This window comes from Macaca mulatta, chromosome 19, assembly GCF_049350105.2.
Source record: "Macaca mulatta isolate MMU2019108-1 chromosome 19, T2T-MMU8v2.0, whole genome shotgun sequence".
NCBI classification, from domain to species: Eukaryota; Metazoa; Chordata; class Mammalia; order Primates; family Cercopithecidae; genus Macaca; species Macaca mulatta.
In genome coordinates this window covers 46,331,770-46,346,587 of record NC_133424.1, presented here as the reverse complement: position 1 = coordinate 46,346,587, position 14,818 = coordinate 46,331,770, and the positions used below count along the sequence as shown (strand labels likewise).

The following is a 14,818-nucleotide window of genomic DNA, read 5'->3' as shown; positions in this document are numbered from 1 at the left end:
TGTGGGGGCACCGAGGGACAGTGGAACAGCTGGCTGGGGAGTCTGGGTCCTTCCAGCTGAGTGCAAACACCTCCGGGTCTGGCAGGAGGGAGCTATCAGGGGCACAAAGTCATCATGGGGGTCCCCGTTGAAGTCCCCACACAGGCTGCAGAGAGTGCCAGCGTAGGTCGTGGGCACCATGACGGATATGTGGTGGCGCCAGTCATAGGAGACCAAGAGGCCAGCGTCAGTCTCCAGCATGGCTCCAGAATCGCTGAAATAGACGTGTACTTGGCCGCCGGCCAGGCTTAGGGCAGGTGGGCCTAGGTCCTGTTAACCTGGAGACACACCCGGGGCCATGTCCACATCAGACACCCCTAGGTGGGTCTGGGAATCCCTGAGAACCTTTGGGGTGAGGCTGTGTCCCCTCAAGTCTTCCTAGGATGTGACTGGGTCCTCTCCAGACTCCTGAGTCTAAGCCCACCCTTCTGGGGCCAGATCCCAGCCCCTGCCCAAGCTCACCTGTACCCTCCCAGGGGTCTGAGCCTCCATCATCACCTTCACCCTGTGCACGTCCACCTCGATCCACTGAGCCCCAGTCATGAGGGCTGTGGGGCTTAGGTACTCATTGTCGACCTACACTGTGAAAGCTGGTGCCCCCAGTCTGGCCCGACAGGTGCGGCTCAGCACATAGCGACAGGCACCCTGGGCTGTGAAGGCTGCACTGTTGAAGGTGCAGTAACGGGGGTCACCTGACACCCAGCTGGTACCTCTCTGGACCCCACAGTGCCAGGCCCCAGTGCACAGGAGGCAGGCCTCCCTGTCCCCACTCGCCTGGGGACTGCAGTGGGGTGGCTGCCCAGCCTCCCTGCACTCACACAGCTCACCGCAGTTGGGGCTCAGCTCCTGCACCCCCAGGTGCAAAATGTGGCCTTGCCAGGGACAACCACAGAGAGCCAGGGACACACAAGTGCTACCGCTGAGCAGGTAGCCGGTGTCACACACGCAGCCCTCCCGACAGCGGCTGTGGCAGGTCAGAGACAGAGACACGTCCTCCTGGGGGCAGCTGGCCCTGCAGATGTCAGCATATGTCTCCCAGTGGCTGTTTTCAGGGCAGGAGGGTTCTGGGTTGAGCAGAGAGAGGAAGAGAAATGGGCACTTGACTCAAGACAAACACCCACACCCCCCACCTACAGCTCTAGGTCTCTGAAGGCCCTGACTGCTCCAAGCCCTAGAGCTGTGTTGTCTTCAGCCCTTTCCCCCCACCCCCAGCCAGGGCAGGGCTGTGTCCTCTCAAACCTCAGGGCCAGATATTTTTGTGCAGTTCACAACCTGTGCAACTGTATGCAGTGGTCTCGAACCCAGCTCCCCTGCCAGTTCGTTGCTACCTCCCTCCAGCTCACCACAGAAGGCAGGACTATGCCAGGTGCCCACGGGGATGTCAGTGGCTTGGCAGGCCTAGGCAAAGGCAGCCAGTGCCTGACAGAGGACAGGCAGGCTTCCGTTGGCTGCACACAGCTCCTCGACACAGCTGTCCACGAATGGGCCCACAGGGAGGGCCCAGGCACAGGCTGCAAAGGGGCCCCTCAGATCTGAGAGCCACCCTCACGTGGCCTGAGCAGCCCGGCTGATCTGCAGGTCGGTCCCTCCTGCCAGTTGGCTTGGAATGGCTCAGGCTCCAGCAGGGGCATCCAAGGGGGTCAAGGCATCACACCCACACAGGCCCCTGGTAACAGTGACCTCAGCTTCTGGCACCGTGGGTTCCCGATACCCATCTTGGATCCACAGTTCCAGACCTGTGTCTGTGACCAGGCAGATGGCTGAGCCTTGTGAGTGCGCGGCAAGCCCAGCCTCAGGGAGGGAGTGGGGCAGGAGAAGCAGGTGCCCATTCACCTGTGAGGACAGGAGCCAGCTCTGGGGTCGGGGCCTTGGTGTGGTGGCGCAGGCTCCCAGTGGGAGGCATTCGGATAGAAATGCACTCGTCAGCAAGAAGGAGAAGATGCCATGAGGCTCCGAAACATAGCTGGGACTACAGGTACAGACCACCACACTTGGCTACTTTTAAAATTCTTGTAGAAATGAGTTCTCACTATGTTTCCCAAGCTGGTCAGGAACTCCTAGACCCAAGCGATCCTCCCGCCTCGGCCTCCCAAAGCACTGGGATTACAGACATGAGCCACTGCACCCGGTCAGGTAAAATTCTTAAGAGGAAAAGTAGGAGCAGATTGGGGTGCTTCCAGCAGAAAGCCTGGATGAGTGCACAGGAATGGGTGAAGGTGGGGAGGACAGGAGGGCAGGCTGAGCCCTGGGCACTCTGGTGTTTAGTGTGTGGGCTGATGGGGAGGCACGGCTGGAGGAAAACCAGGAGAGTGTGGGGTCTTGGAAGTTGGGAAGAGTGTCTCATGGAGAAGGGAGGGACAGGGCTGCGTCAGACATCACTGGCTGTCAAGCAGGATGTGGCCTGAAGATTGACCACTGTCCTGGGGGGACCTCATTGAGAGTGGTTTTGGCTGCCTGAAGTTGAAGGTGGAAAAAGCCTGACTAGAAAGGGTCAGAAACAGAATGAAGAGAGGAACTGATAGCCAGCCATGGTGGTGTGCGCCCGTGGTCCCAGCTACTTGGGAGGCTGAGGTAGGAGGATCATTTGAGCCTTGGAGGTCAAGGCTGCAGTGAGCCGTGATTGCACTACTGCACTCCATCCTGGGCCATGGCGTGAGACCCTGTCTCTCGAGGAAAGAAAAGAGAGGAATTGGAGGCGGTAAGCCTGACAACTCTTCTGTGTGCTTTTGTTGTACAGGGTGTCTGAGAAACGGGGCAGTGGCTAGAGACAGATGAAGGATTGAGGAGAAGGGTTTTTTTTTTTTTTCTTTTTCTTTCCTTTTTTTTTTTTTGAGACGGAATCTCGCTGTGTCGCCCAGGCTGGAGTGCAGTGGCCGGATCTCAGCTCACTGCAAGCTCTGCCTCCCGGGTTTTTACGCCATTCTCCTGCCTCAGCCTCCCAAGTAGCCGGGACTACAGGCGCCCGCCACCTCGCCCGGCTAGTTTTTTGTATTTTTTAGTAGAGACGGGGTTTCACCGTGTTAGCCAGGATGGTCTCGAACTCCTGACCTCGTGATCCGCCCGTCTCGGCCTCCCAAAGTGCTGGGATTACAGGCTTGAGCCACCGCGCCCGGCCGAGAAAGGTTTTTGAAGATAGCACAAATTGTAGCCTGTTGGAATGCAGTGAGAAAGATCTGGTAGAAAAGGGCAAATTGGCTAGGCGCAGGGTCTTATGTCTGTAATCCCAACACTTTGGGAGGCCGAGGTGGGCAAATCATTTGAGGTCAGGAGTTTGAGACCAGCCTGGCCAACATGGTGAAACCCCATCTCTACTAAAAATACACAGATTACCTGGGCGTGGTGGCACATGCCTGTAATCCCAGCTACTTGGGAGGCTGAAGCAGGAGAACTGCTTGAACCCGGGAGGCGGGGGTTGCAGTGAACCGAGATTGCACGACTGCACTTCAGCCTGGGTGACAGAGTGAGACTCCAAAAAGGGCAAATTGATGGTGTAGCTGCTCTCATCCCCTCTCCCCGCCTCTCTCTCATTTTCCTATTCTCTGCCTCTCCATCTGATCATCTCACTCCTCTTGCTTGCTGTCTTGCCTCCTCTCTCTTGCCATTTCTCTCCCTGTTCGTGTCTTCCATCCTCTTTCTCACCTGTTTTCTCTCCCTCGCTGCATCTCCATGCTTTCCTCTGTCTTTCTGTCTCTCTCTTCTCTCCCCTTCTTTCTATCTCTCTCTCGTTCCCCCATCTCCGTCTCTCCTTCGTGGTGTCTCCTTCTTGCCTAGGAATCCAAGCCCTTCTTCCCCAGAGGTTGGGTCAAACAGCCTCAGCCTGGGCCCTTCTCTGCTACCCGCTTCCTCACCTGGGGACCAAGTGCCCCGTAAAAGGGAATTTGGTCCCACGTGGCCACCAGCAGGGCGCAAGAGGTGGGTGGGGAGTGGGGCAAGGCCGAGGCCAGGTCTCGGGCCGCCTGCTGCAGCAGCTCTGGACCCATCGGCCCAGAACGGGACTGCGAAGTCCTGGCCCGTCTCCCGGGGAAACGCCTCCAGTGTGAACAGCGCCACAGGCTCCCCAAAGGACACCAGCCCCTTGGTGCAGAACTGGGGGAAATGAGGAAGGACAAGACCTGCAGGGGGATGTTGGCAGGGCAGGGGGCAGAAGAGGGACAGGGCCCTCCCCAGCAAGACAGAGGATGAAGCCAGAAGGAGCCAGGAGCTATAGATATAGACAGGCTCTGAGTTAAGAGTGAGGTGGGGAGAAGAGAGAGAGCCCAGGGACCGCACGGTCAGGGCCAGGGCACTCACATAGGCCGTCCTGTGTGTGGCCTCGAAGAGCATGAAGGGATCCAGCAGCCGCAGCTCCTCGGAGAAGTCATCGTCCTCTGCAGGGAGAACCTGATCCCCATGCTCCAGCCCGTAGGGGTACAGGAGCGAGGCTGGGGACACGAGACCACTGAGGCTATCCTCAGAGCCCCAAGTCAGGGCTGTGTCCCCTCAGTCCCCAAGTGAAAGCTCCAGGTCCCCTGAGGGACTCTGGGGTGGGGCCACACTCCTCAGACCCCTAGAGCCCTCCCTGCCTGTCCCCATGGCCCTGTCCTCTCTCCAGGTTAGGGAGCACATCCGTCCTCACCTCTGATCTCCTTGCTCCAAGTCACTTGTTTCTGTAGGACTGAGGGGAAGGATGTCAGCTAAGGGCTGGGGCCCACGCGCCACAGCCAACCCCCTTCTGGAGCCCCCACTCCTACTCACCCACCAGCAGAAGCCACAGCATCCCCGTGGTGGCTGCAGGTGCTGCAGGCCAGGCGGGCTTATACCAGGGCAGAGGTGGGGCCAGGGTGGGGATGGGGTGGCCGGAGCTCAGCTGCCATTGTTCGTAGGTCCAGGGGGCCTGGGAGTCTCCCAGGGATCCTGGTTCCCATCCCATCTGCCTGAGGCTGGGCCAGGTCTGGGAGTGGTGGGCAGGGCAAGGGAGGAAAGAGGGGATGGACATCTTCCAGGGCTTTCCCAGGGGGCCAGGTTGCCAGACCCTGGAGGAACCCCCCACCCGTTAGCAGGGCTGGGCACAAGTCAAGCAATCCACGGTGGGGAAGCTGAACCACTGCTTGGTGAGGGGCCGCTGCTGACAGACAGCTGAACATGCAGGGAGCCTCTTCCCATGGGGCCCTGCTGGTTCTCTTGGAGCAGGTTAGAGATGAGCGCACAGCGTCAGGGAACAGAGTGGGTGTGCATCAAGCGGGGCCAAGATATGCGGCTGGGCTGCAGGCCAGCCCCGGGGGCCCAGGGGTGGGCATCTGCAGGGCATGGCTGGGGCTGCCATGGTGGATACTCAAGGTCGGGCATTCAGGAGTGTGACTGGGGGACCCAGAAGGGGAGATTCGCCTGGAGAGGTGAACGGGGAGAGGGGGAGGAGGAGCATACAGGCAAGGGGGCTCAGTATTGTGTACCTGTGAGATTCACGGGCCACCCTGGTGGAGGAGGCTCAGAGTTAGGCACTGGGGACTCCATCTTCAAAGCTGTGTCCCAAAGGGGTACTCCAGATCCCCAAACCCCAGACAGCCCTTCACCTGGTCAAACCAGATGGGACAGAGGGTCACCTGTGTTCCCGGACCACGCTGAGGATTGGGCTATTTCTCATGACCCAGTAAAGAGATGCAATTGAACGGGGAGAAAAGGGAGGTGTGTGTTTGTTTGTTTTTTTGAGACAGAGTCTTGCCCTGTCGCCCAGGCTGGAGTGCAATGGCGCTGTCTCGGCTCACTGCAAGCTCCACCTCCCGGGTTCAAGCAATTCTCCTGCCTCAGCCTCCCAAGTAGTTGGGATTACCAGCACCCACCACCACGCCTGCCTAATTTTTGTATTATTAGTAGAGACGGGGTTTCTCCATGTTGGTCAGGCTGGTCTCAAACTCCTGACCTTAGGTGATCCGCCCACCTCGTCCTCCCAAAGTGCTGGGATTACAGGCGTGAGCCACCGCACCCAGCAAAAAGGGAGTTTTTATTTCTGTAACTGGTTACAGGGCGAAAGCCTGGAACTCATCCCCAGACCAACTCAAAAGGACAAAGTTTTCCAGAGCTTATATACCTTCTAAGCTGTATGTCTGCGTGTAAGTGTGCATTCATCTAAAGACATAAGTGATTCACTTCTTGTAATCTATTATTAAGATCTGAGTCCTGAAGACCTTCCTCTGGAACCTCAGTAAATTTACTTCACCCAAATGGGTCCAGGTCCCTTATTTTGTGTCCTGCTAAATCAGGGAGGTTTAGGGAGCTCCTTCAGACTCCCAGTGAACTTGTTTGTAGAGGCCTGGGGAGTTTCTTCAGACCTCCAATTAAACTTGTTTAATCCTTTTTTTTTTTTTTTTTTTTTTTTTTTTTTTTTTTTTGAGACGGAGTCTTGCTCTGTCGCCCAAGCTGGAGTGCAGTGGCGCGATCCTGGCTCACTGCAAGCTCCACCTCCTGGGTTCACGCCATTCTCCTGCCCCAGCCTCCCGAGTAGCTGGGACTACAGGCGCCCGCCACTGCGCCCGGCTCATTTTTTTTGTATTTTTAGTAGAGACGGGGTTTCACCGTGGTCTCGATCTCCTGACCTTGTGATCCGCCCGCCTCGGCCTCCCAAAGTGCTGGGATTACAGGCGTGAGCCACCGCGCCCGGCCAAACTTGTTTAATCCTAAAAGGGTCCTGTTAAGAATTCCTTTGTTGGCCGGGCGCGGTGGCTCAAGCCTGTAATCCCAGCACTTTGGGAGGCCGAGACGGGCGGATCACGAGGTCAGGAGATCGAGACCATCCTGGCTAACACGGTGAAACCCTGTCTCTACTAAAAAAATACAAAAAAACTAGCCGGGTGAGGTGGCGGGCGCCTGTAGTCCCAGCTACTCAGGAGGCTGAGGCAGGAGAATGGCGTGAACCCGGGAGGCGGAGCTTGCAGTGAGCTGAGATCCGGCCACAGCACTCCAGCCTGGGTGACAGAGTGAGACTCCGTCTCAAAAAAAAAAAAAAAAAAAAGAATTCCTTTGTTATCTTGTCATGCTTTAAAGCCCAGGAAAGGCCTGAGCAAAACTCTTGGTGGGCGTTTGTTACATCCCAGCCTCTGTATAGGGCACTGGCTCTATCAGCTTTTACTATTTAACTTAGCCACTCAGTTGGTGCTGAAACAGGTGTTATGGAGGCCTGCGTTAGTGAGACCTGGCCTGCCACGCCTGGGCCCCGTCCTGATTCGAGGGCTCCTTTTTGCACCACCAGTCCAAGAAGTGTTTGGGTTAAGGCATCCCATCTTTTTCCCTAGAACACCCCCAGCGTCTGGAGACATGCACTTCCCTAGGGGGCCAGGAACCCCCCTCCAACCCCGTCAGGGAGAAAGTGTCCGAACCTGCTCAGCAGAGAGAGACAGGAAGTGAGAGCTCAGTGCCATATCCCGAGCTGGTCCAGCCCCAGGTCCCAGCACCAGCCCTGCCCCTCGGATGTGGACCTTGGACGGACTACGCAGCCCCTCTGTAGGACAGCAAACCCCACAGCCGCTTCTTCCCAGCTTGCATGGAGATGAAACAAGTGTTTCCCGAAGGGCGGCACATGGGCTGCTGGTGGGACACCCCGGGAGAGTACAGGATGGCAGTGAGGAAGCAATCGTTATTATTTCACTAGTATTTGTTTATTTAATACGTTTGTTTTGATTTATATTGAAAAACATATGTCTGCCACCACCACATCAAACCCACAGTTTCATAAACACTGTTAAAAGTCAAGGCTGGGCCGGGCGCGGTGGCTCAAGCCTGTAATCCCAGCACTTTGGGAGGCCGAGACGGGCGGATCACGAGGTCAGGAGATCGAGACCATCCTGGCCAACCCGGTGAAACCCCGTCTCTACTAAAAAAATACAAAAAACTAGCTGGGCGGGGTGGCGGGCGCCTGTGGTCCCAGCTACTCAGGAGGCTGAGGCAGGAGAATGGCATGAACCCGGGAGGCGGAGCTTGCAGTGAGCTGAGATTGCACCACTGCACTCCAGCCAGGGCGACAGAGCAAGACTCCGTCTCAAAAAAAAAAAAAAAAAAAAAGTCAAGGCTGGCAGGGCGCAGTGGCTTATGCCTGTAATCGTAGCACTTTGGGTTGCCAAGGCAGGTGGATCGCTTGAGCCCAGGAGTCTAAGACCAGCCTGGGCAGCATAGTGAGACCCCATCACTACCAAAAATACAAAAATGAGCCAGTCTCATAACCCGGTCTCAAGATAAATAAATAAATCGATAAAAATAATAAATAAAGTCAAGGCTAAGTTAAAAAAAAGACACACACACACACAAAAGGAAAAGAGATAATTTGAATAAAATAATACAACTGGCACCGGTGGTATTTGTTCATTGTCTGTTTGCTCCTAAGCTCCATAGGGCAGGGATGCAGGTTTGTGTCAGGCCTCTGAGCCAAAGCCAAGCCATGGCATCCCCTGTGACTTGCACATATATGCCCAGATGGCCTGAAGTAACTGAAGAATCACAAAATAAGTGAAAATGCCCTGTCCCTGCCTTTACCGATGACATTCCACCACAAAAGAAGGGAAAATGGCCAGTCCTTGCCTTCAGTGATGACATTACCTTGTGAAATTCCTTTTCCTGGCTCATCCTGGCTCAAAAACTCCCCCACTGAGCACCTTATGACCCCCCACTCCTGCCCGCCAGAGAACAACCCCCTTTGACTGTAATTTTCCTTTACCTACCCAAATCCTATACAACGGCCCCACCCCTATCTCCCTTTGCTGACTCTTTTTGGACTCAGCCCGCTTGCACCCAGGTGATTAAAAAGCTTTATTGCTCACACAAAGCCTGTTTGGTGGTCTCTTCACACGGACGCCCATGACATTTTGGTGCCGTGACTCGGATCGGGGAACTCCCTTGGGAGATCAATCCCCTGTCCTCCTGCTTTTTGCTCCATGAGAAAGATCCACCTACGACCTCGGGTCTCAGACTGACCAGCCCAAGGAACATCTCACCAATTTTAAATCTGATAATTGGCCTCTTTTTACTCTCTTCTCTAACCTATCTCACTATCCCTCAACCTCTTTCCCCTTTCAATCTTGGCGCCACACTTCAATCTCTCCCTTTTCTTAATTTCAGTTCCTTTCCTTTTCTGGTAGAGACAAAGGAGACGCGTTTTATCCGTGGACCCAAAACTCCGGTGCAGGTCACGGACTCGGGAAGACAGTCTTCCCTTGGTGTTTAATCACGCGGGGACGCCTGCCTGATTATTCACCCAAGTTTCAGAGGTGTCTGACCACACGGGGACGCCTGCCTTGGTCCTTCACCCTGAGCGGCAAGTACCGCTTTTCTGGGGGGGAGGGGCAAGAACCCTGACCCCTTCTCTCCCTGTCTCTACCCCTTCTCTGCTTTTCTGGGGGGCAAGAACCTCCTGATCCCTTCCCCGCTTTTCTGGGGGTCAAGAACCCCCCGACCCCTTATCTCCACACTCCGACCCCTTATCTCCGCATCCTGACCCCTTTCCTGCTTTTCTGGAGGGCAAGAACCCCCAAATCCCTTCTTTCCGTGTCTCTACTCTCTCTTTTTTCTGGGCTTGCCTCCTTCACTATGGGCAACCTTCCACCCTCCATTCTTCCTTCTTCTCTCTTAGCCTGTGTTCTCAAGAACTTAAAACCTCTTCAGCTCACACCTGACCTAAAACCTAAATGCCTTCTACTTTTCTTCTACAATGCAGCTTGACCCCAATACAAACTCGATAGTAGTTCCAAATAGCCAGAAAACGGCACTTTCGATTTTTCCATCCTACAAGATCTAAATAATTCTTGTCATAAAATGGGCAAATGGTCTGAGGTGCCTGACGTCCAGGCATTCTTTTACACATCGGTCCCTCCCTAGTCTCTGTTCCCAATGCAGCTCGTCCCAAATCTTCCTTCTTTCCCTCCCACCTGTCCCCTCAGTCCCAACCCCAAGCGTCGCTGAGTCTTTCTAATCTTCCTTTTCTACAGACCTATCTGACCTCTCCCCTCCTCGCCAGGCTGAGCTAAGTCCCAATTTTTCCTCAGCCTCTGCTGCCCCACCCTATAATCCTTTTATCACCTCCCCTCATCACACTTGGTCTGGCATAGAGTTTCATTCTGTGACTAGCCCTCCCCCACCTGCCCAGCAAGTTCCTCTTAAAAAGGTGACTGGAGCTAAAGACATAGTCAAGGTTAATGCTCCTTTTTCTTTACCCGACCTCTCCCAAATCAGTTAGCGTTTAGGCTCTTTTTCATCAAATATGAAAAACCCAGCCCAGTTCATGGCTCGTTTGGCAGCAACCCTGAGATGCTTTCCAGCCCTAGACCCTAAAATGTCAAAAGGCCGTCTTATTCTCAATATATATTTTATTACCCAATCCACTCCCGACATTAAATAAAACCGCAAAAATTAAATACCAGCCCTCAAACCCCACAACAGGACTTAATTAACCTCACCTTCAAGGTGTACAACAGTAAAGTAGAGGCAGCCAAGTAGCAATGTATTTCTGAGTTGCAATTCCTTGCCTCCACTGTGAGAGAAACCCCAGCCACATCTCCAGCACACTAGAACTTCCAAATGCCTGAAGTGCAGCAGCCAGGCGTTCCTCCAGGACCGCCTCCCCCAGGAACTTGCTACAAGTGCCGGAAATCTGGCCACTAGGCCAAGGAATGCCCACAGCTCAGGATTCCTCCTCTAAGCCGTGTCCCATCTGTGCAGGACCCCACTGAAAATCGGACTGTTCAACTCACCTGGCAGCCACTTCCAGAGCCCCTGGAACTGTGGCCCAAGGCTCCATGACTGACTCCTTCCCAGATCTTCTTGGCTTAGCAGCTGAAGACTGACACTGCCTGATTGCCTCAGAAGCCTACAGAACCATCACAGACACTCTAAGTAACTCTCACGGTGGAAGTCCGTCCCCTTCTTAATCCATATGGAGGCTACCAACTCCACATTACCTTCTTTTCAAAGGCCTTTTTCCTTTGCCTCCATAACTGTTGTGGGTATTGACGGCCAGGCTTCTAAACCTCTTAAAACTCCCCAACTCTGGTGCCAACTTAGACAAGATTCTTTTATGCACTCCTTTTTAGTTATCCCCACCTTCCCGGTTCCCTTATTAGGCCCAGACATTTTAACTAAATTATCTGCTTCCCTGACTATTCCTAGGCTACAGCCACACCTCATTGCCCCCTTTTCCCCAGTTTAAAGCCTCCTTCGCATCCTCCCCTCGTATCTCCCCACCTTAACCCACAAGTATAGGATACCTCTACTCCCTCCTTGGTGACCGATCATGCACCCCTTACCATCTCATTAAAACCTAATCACCCTTACCCCACTCAATGCCAATATCCCATCTCACAGCACGCTTTAAAAGGATTAAAGCCTGTTATCACTCACCTGCTACAGCATGGCCTTTTAAAGCCTGTAAACTCCCCTTACAATTCCTCCATTTTACCTGTCCTAGACCCAGACGAGCCTTACAGGTTAGTTCAGGATCTCTGCCTTATCAACCAAATTGTTTTGCCTATCGACCCTCTGGTGCCAAACCCATATACTCTCCTATCCTCAATACCTCCCTCCACAACCCATTATTCTGTTCTGGATCTCAAACATGCTTTCTTTACTATTCCTTTGCACCCTTCATCCCAGCCTCTCTTCGCTTTCACTTGGACTGACCCTGACAGCCATCAGGCTCAGCAAATTACCTCGGCTATACTGCCGCAAGGCTTCACAGGCAGCCCCAATCACTTCAGTCAAGCCCCAATTTCTTCCTCATCTGTTACCTATCTCGGCATAATTCTTATAAAAACACACGTGCCCTCCCTGCTGATCGTATCCAGCTAATCTCCCAAACCCCAATCCCTTTTACAAAACAACAACTCCTTTCCTTCCTAGGCATAGTTAGCAAGGTCAGAATTCTTACACAAGAGCCGGGACCGCATCCTGTAGCCTTTCTGTCCCAACAACTTGACCTTACTGTTTTAGCCTAGCCCTCATGTCTGCGTGCAGCGGCTGCCACTGCTCTGCCTCAATACTTTTAGAGGCCCTAAAAATCACAAACTGTGCTCAACTCACTCTCTACAGTTCTCTTAACTTCCAAAATCTATTTTCTTCCCCCCACCATCGCTCAAGACAACGCTTATGCTGATAAGGTAGCTAAAAAAGCAGCCATCAAAAGGCATCAGATCCCGTCTCTCAGGACAATGCTTATGCTGATAAGTTAGCTAAAAAAAGCAGCTAGCGTTCCAACTTCTATCCCTCACAGCAGTTTTCCGCCTTCACATCGGTCACTCCCACCTACTCCCCCGCTGAAACTTCCACCTATCAATCTCTTCCCACACAAGGCAAATGGTTCTTAGACCAAGGAAAATATCTCCTTCCAGCCTCACAGGCCCATTCTATTCTGTCGTCATTTCATAACCTCTTGCATGTAGGTTACAAGCCGCTAGCCCATCTCTTAGAACCTCTCATTTCCTTTCCATCGTGGAAATCGATCCTCAAGGAAATCACTTCTCAGTGTTCCATCTGCTATTCTACTACTCCTCAGGAATTTCTCAGGCCCCCTCCCTTCCCTACACATCAAGCTTGAGGTTTTGCCCCCGCCCAGGATGGGCAAATTGACTTCACTCACATGCTCCAGTCAGGAAACTAAAATACCTCTTGGTCTGGGTAGACACTTTCACTGCATGGGTAGAGGCCTTTGCCACAGGGTCTGAGAAGGCCACTGTGGTCATTTCTTCCCTTCTGTCAGACATAATTCCTCGGTTTGGCCTTCCTACCTCTATACAGTCTGATGGCAGACTGGCCTTTATTAGTCTAATCACCCAAGCAGTTTCTCAGGCTCTTGGTATTCAGTGAAACCTTCATATCCTTTACCATCCTCAATCTTTAGGAAAGGTAGAATGGACTAATGGTCTTTTAAAAACACACCTCACCAAACTCAGTCACCAACTTAAAAAGGACTAGACAAATACTTTTACCACTTTCCCTTCTCAGAATTCAGGCCTGTCCTTGGAATGCTACAGGTTCCAGCCCATTTGAGCTCCTGGGTGGACACTCCTTTTTATTAGGTCCCAGTCTCATTCCAGACACCAGACCAACTTTAACCGCACCCCAAAAACTTGGCTAGAGCCTAAAAACTCACCAACCAAGCAAGTGATTATGCTGAACCCCCTTAGGCTCTGTCTAATTAGATGTCCTAGGTCCTCCCAATTCTTAGTCCTTTAATATCTGTTTTTTCTCCTTCTCTTATTCAGACCTTCTGTCTTCCGTTTAGTTTTTCAATTCATACAAAACCGCATCCAGGCCATCACCAATCATTCTATATGACAAATGCTCCTTCTAACAATCCCACAATATCAACCCTCACCACAAAATCTTCCTTCAGCTTGATCTCTCCCACTGCAGGTTCCCATGCCGCCCCTAATCCCACTTGAAGCAGCCCTGAGAAACATTGCCCATTATCTCTCCATACCAACGCCCCAAAATTTTTGCCACCCCAACACTTCAACACTATTTTGTTTTATTTTTCTTATTAATATAAGAAGACGGGAATGTCAGGCCTCTGAGCCCAAGCCAAGCTATTGTATCCCCTGTGACTTGCACATATATGCCCAGATGGCCTGAAGTAACTGAAGAATCACAAAAGAAGTGAAAATGCCCTGTCCCTGCCTTAACTGATGACATTCCACCACACAAGAAGTGAAAATGGCTGGTCCTTGCCTTAAGTGATGATATTACCTTGTGAAATTCCTTCTCCTGGCTCAGAAGCTCCCCTGCTGAGCACCTTGTGGCCCCTGCCCCTGCCCGCCAGAGTACAACCCCCTTTGACTGTAATTTTCCACTACCTACCCAAATCCTATAAAACGGCCCCATCCCTATCTCGTTTCGCTGACTCTCTTTTCAGACTCAGCCCGCCTGCACCCAGGTGATTAAAAAGTTTTATTGCTCACACAAAGCCTGTTTGGTGGTCTCTTCACATAGACGCACATGACAGTTTGTTCTGTCCCCTATATTTCTCCAATACCTAGAACAGTGCCTGGCCTGACTTGGTCATCATGGAGCAGAGAGAAGCTGTGCCTGCTATTCCCTGTCCAACTTTCTGAGCCGCAGAATCCGTGAGCATTTACTGTACCCACTAGCTTTGGGTGGTTTGTCATGCAGCAAGAGCCAAAACAGCTCCTCGCTTCATAACTGCAGGACTGAAACAGTGTTACCTTTTATGCAGAAACTAAAGTCCATCTCCCTACTTATGCCGCTATCTGAATGTTCACAATAATTATTTCTGAATATAAAATGAATGGCCTTCACGGTCATTGCTAATCATGGCCGTGATTTTATGTATGAAATAACTTTTGTGGCAGACTAGCTGTACACTTCTCCTTCAACCCGACTGGGAGAATGCCAACTTATAACCACATATGGAGCTATCTGTTCCAAGTGACATCCAGAAAGCTTTTCTATATTTGAAAGGGACTATGTAGATATAAGTGCTAAATAGGAATGCAAAGCATGTCTTGGGTTCCTGATATAGTTGCACTAATTCCATAAGATGGGTCAAATATTTCTGATTCTGAGCAGCACCGCAATGACATGGAAGTAATTTTCATATTCAGCTCTTCTAAAGACCGAGACCCTGGCAGGACCTCAAAGCAACCTTGTCACTGTTATTATTCTTTTTAAATATCTTCCTGGCTCCTTGTGGCAAGGTTGTTGGGAGCAGGAGGAGAAACTGAGGCTCACTGACCCCTGGCATACAAGGGAAACTAGTGAATGGCTGTTGAGTGAATCACAATCTCCCCAGCCCCTCCACTCCTCCAAC

General features: G+C 52.5%; 1 long non-coding RNA gene across 1 annotated transcript; it reads right to left on the bottom strand.

Moving 5' to 3' along the window:
• Positions 1 to 9,620: 9,620 nt before the first annotated feature.
• On the bottom strand, positions 9,621 to 11,801 carry LOC144337411 (uncharacterized). Its single transcript, XR_013410499.1, has 2 exons — positions 11,703 to 11,801; positions 9,621 to 10,864 (listed from the first exon to the last, which is right to left on the bottom strand). It is a non-coding gene; the product is annotated as an uncharacterized LOC144337411 (long non-coding RNA).
• Positions 11,802 to 14,818: the final 3,017 nt, after the last annotated feature.